Below are 4,694 nucleotides of genomic sequence, written 5' to 3'. Positions count from 1 at the left end.
ATCTATATCTATCATCTATCTATCTATATCTATCATCTATCTATCTATCTAATCATCTATCTATCTATCATCTATCATCTATATCTATCTATCATCTATCTATCTATCATCTATCTATCATCTATCTATCTATCTATCTATCTAATCATCTATCTATCTATCATCTATCATCTATATCTATCTATCATCTATCTATCTATCTATATCTATCTATCATCTATCCCTCATCATCTATCATCTGCCTTACACACTCAGACACAGACACAGACAGACAGACACACAAACACACGCACATACACAGACTCACACACACTCATATGATAAGTGCCATGAAGGAAGAGGAGCCAAATGCTCCAAATGAGGAAGTGACAGGAACCCAGCTCTGAACCCAAACAGAGCAGAACTATAACCCCTCTGACCTTAAGCATCTTATTCCCTCTCTGAGATTCAGCTTTTGCATCTGGAAAGGGGGTTCTGGGGATAGTGATAGGCATTTAATCATAAAGGCAGAGCCAGGTAGACCTCATGATCTAATCTCTTAGACATGCCTGTCCCCTTTATGATTCCCACAACTCTGCCTGTTTATACTTGCATTACAGCAGTGTGTGGTTTCTATTTTTTTTTTTGTCAATTTTATAAAAAATCTTCTATTTTGCTAGGTTTTATTTATTTATTTATTTTTTTAATTAAAAGAAGCATTTCATTACAACAGCAAACATTTTTCTGAGCTAGGGTACATCTGTTTCAAAATTGGCTGTACATTTCTAGGTTTACAGATGAATTATTACGCTTATATAATCTTTTACTCATTATAAACTCTATAAGACATAAAATTAAATGAGGTTCCAACGTTTAAGAAAGATCTCCACTTCGTTGTCAAAACACACAGTTTCATACAGAAAAATTCATTCCAAGCCTATTGACATTGAGACGTTTTCACATGTATTTCTAATCTCTATATACATGACTATTACTGGTCACAGTCGCCCACCTTCTGAGCTCCTCGACATCTGAGCATGATTACAAACTCGTCAGGTAGACAACCTTCCTCTCCCACTAGAGCGTCCATACTCTGTGGTTTCTATTTTTTACAAACTATTCATTGACTAACACTTTAACCAACTCTTTATGTTTACATGTACATAAAAGCTGCAAGAGAGAATAGACCTGTCCACAGGTAGAAAAATAATTTCAAAAGAAATATCTCATACTTTATGTATTATATAAAATATTAAATTCTCTGGAACAGAACAAAGATAATGACACAAGCTGTAAGTACCAACATTTTCTGATTCTACTCTTGTTGAACTGGTAGCTGAGCTGTTTTCAAGGCCAAAAGCCTGCAGCCTTTATCTGTCTCAGCCAGGACTGAGTGGGTGGAAAGGCATGTTGATGAGCAAACAACAAACAAATTGACAGAGATAGCTGGGGTATTCAGATGGAGGAATGGACAGAAATTCCTTCAGTTCTTCCAGAATGGAAAAGAGCATTCTTGGAAGGAGAAAGGGAAGAGGAAAGATGGAAAAGGGGAGAGAGGGAGAAAGAGAGGGAGGGAGAAGGGACAGAGGGAGAGGAGGAAGTGGGGGAGAAGGGGAGGGGAAGAGAGAAAGAAATAAATAGAAATAGAAAGAAAGATAGAAAAAGAGAAAGAAAAAGAGGCTAGTATCTGGCAAATTCCTCACCAACTGAGGAAGCAGGTGCTCTCGAAGGTCAGGCCTGGGCTTGCTGTGTCTACGATCCTGGCAGAGCTGTCACTCAGGAGTTAGACCCACGTGCTGCTCTTGGAGACAGAGAGATCTCCTTGAGTTTCTCCTGAAATCCTGTCTATGACTGGAGCAGCACAAGTCTTGTCCCTTTATTGCCAGTGAGTTTTCTGTCACTCAAGAGACCTCATGACTAGAGGGCCACACCCTTGACAGCCTTGGTGTGGAAATAGAGACAAACGCCCATGGAATGAATGATTGCATGGCCCCTGGCTCAGGTGTCTGAGTTAGAATGTGTAAATGAAACACAGCTTTTTTTTGCTGCAAAACTACAGCCTCTCCACACTCCACCATGGGTTCAGCTTATCTTGTTATTAATGTGTGGTCCCTATCATCAAGCCCATTTCATTCCTTCTACCCTCTACCGGGCAGATAACACCAGCTTCACTTGCTCAAGGTCTGGAGTCCTCAGGAGCCCTCAGGAGATATTAACATGGCTCCTCCCATTTTGAAGCTGGGGAACGGAGGCTCACTGTTGAGCAATCAGGTGGCTGCTCAAGGCCACCCAACCAGTTCTTGGCATTCAAACCCAGGAATGTCCAGTCCAGCTGCCGCCTCTGCTGCTTTGCTGGGCCATCGTCCCCTCTCTTCTTCCTCATCTTCCTCCTCCTCGGTTTTTTCCCAGTTGTGATTTTTTTTTTTTAATGTTGGCAGCTTTCATGAGATGCAATTCACATACTACACAACTACTCTCAACGTGTCCAATTCACTGGTTTTAGTATCTTTACTAAAGTGGGGTACCAGGGACTCTTCAGCATAGTCCACTCAAGAACATTCTTATTACTTTACAAAGGGTCTCTCACTGTACCTGAAGCTAGGCTGGCAGCCAATAAACCCCAGAATTCCTCTAGTCTGTTCTCAATAGTGCTGAAGTTATAGGCGTGAATGTGTGACTCCACCTGGCTTCTTACATGGGTGCTGGGGATTTGAACTCGGGTCCTCATTCTCATGCGGTAAGCACTCTTTCCCACTGAGGCATGTCCCCATTCCACATATTTTTGAAATAAACATTTTTATTACTGTATTACTTTATTACTTTATTTATTACTTTATTCTTTATTATTTATTTATTACTTTATTACTTTATTTATTTATTTATATTTATTATCATGTGTGTGCATGTGCTATGACTGGTGGAGTTTGTAGGACAACTTGTGGGAGTTGGTTCTGTCCTTCCACCATGTGGGTCCCAGGGATTGAACTCATGTCATCAGGCTTGGCAGTAAGCACCTTTACCCGCTGAGCCATCTCACTGGCCTACCATTTTTGGTATGTGTGTGCAGTTATACGTGCAGGAGTGCTTGCACATGAGTATGTGTGTGAGGAAGCCAGACGTCCATGTTGGGTGCCTTTCTTGCTCACTCCCCACCTTATTTCCTGGGACAGGGTCTCTCAGGGAACTTGAAACTCAGTGCTTCAGCTAGAGTGACTGGCCAGTGAGCCTCAGGATCCACCTGACTCTGCCTCCCAGCACTCGGATTGTAAACATGTGCTGCCACACCCAGCTTTTTATATGGGTGCTGGGGATCCAAACTCAAGTCCTCATGCTTGTGTCTCAGTCACTTTAACAACTGAGCCATCCCCAAGCCATCTTTTCTGGACATTTCACAGGAATTACTTCACATTGTATGTAGTGTTTGTATCTAGCTTCCTTTATTTGGCACAATGTCATCAAGGTTCATTCATGTTGTAGTATTTCATCCCTGAACAGTATTTCCACCTTTGTGTGGTGTATATTACACACATGCACATACAGTGTTACAGGCGTTCGTGGGCAAGTGTTTGTGTATATGTTTTCACTCTGTTCTAAGAGTGGAATATTGAAACAATTGGAATATTCTTCTCCTTCCAATTCTCCTTTTTGCTTTAGAGTAATACAGGTACAAGCTTGAACATTTTTCCCTGCAATTACCACCTCTCTACTGACTTATACACCAAGAGTTGGGTGTTGCATTTTGGGGCTCATTTTACTCAACTGTTAAACCAACTGTTAGTGGTTTCAGTCAACTAACTTGATGTCTGGGCCTTTTTTTCAAGTCAGGGCCTAGGAAGCAAACTCATTGTGTTCTTTAACAAGATTTTATTTTCAGTAGGGTGTGATGGCTACCCCTTTAATCCCAGCACTCAGGAGGCAGAGGCAGGCAAATCTTTTTGAACTTGGGGCCAACCTGGTCTACATAGCAAGTTCCAGGCGCAAGTGCTGCAGGGAGACCCTGTCTCAAAACAACAACAGATTTTATTTTTAATTATGTGTGTACGTATGTGTTTCACTGTGGGTTTGTGGATTTAAGTGCAGTGCCTGTAGAGACCAGAAAGAACACATTTTTATGGGGTTGGAGAAATGGTTCAGCAGTTAAGAGCACTGTCTCTTTTAGAGGATTCAGGTTTGGTTCCCAGCGCCCATATGACAGCTAACAACCATCCATAACTCCAGTTCCAGGGGATCTGACACCCTCTTCTGGCCTCCGCAGGCACTGCATGCACAGGTGCACTTACATATATGCAGGCAAACACTCTTGAACATAAAAAATAAAGCTTAAAAAATTAATATTGAAGAAAAACCTCTGTACACCAATGTACACTATCTTAAGTGTGTGGTTTGATGAATTTTCACAAGATGAACAAGCAGCCCCTGCCTCAGGGAAAGAGTGTGGTTAGCCCTTCCCCCACAATTTCATCTTCTGTCCCCAAACAGCAGAATTTATTTATTTTTTCTGTTTTTGGTACCTCATGTAAGTGGAGCCCACATGTGCTTTCCTGTCTGGCTTTGTTCACTCAGCACTGTTTGAGAAGTTCAGTCATGTCTAGTGTATGTGTATAGATCTTCAACATTGTTACTTTATGATAGGCTTTTAAAACTTCTTCCCACTCATAAGCCATTTGAGGTATTTTCCCCTCATTGTCCCTTTATGAAATTCCATACTTCAGATT

Source organism: Nannospalax galili, unplaced genomic scaffold (genome assembly GCF_000622305.1).
Source record: "Nannospalax galili isolate Female #2095 unplaced genomic scaffold, S.galili_v1.0 scaffold1275, whole genome shotgun sequence".
In the NCBI taxonomy this organism is placed as follows: domain Eukaryota; kingdom Metazoa; phylum Chordata; class Mammalia; order Rodentia; family Spalacidae; genus Nannospalax; species Nannospalax galili.
This window is presented reverse-complemented; position numbering follows the sequence as displayed.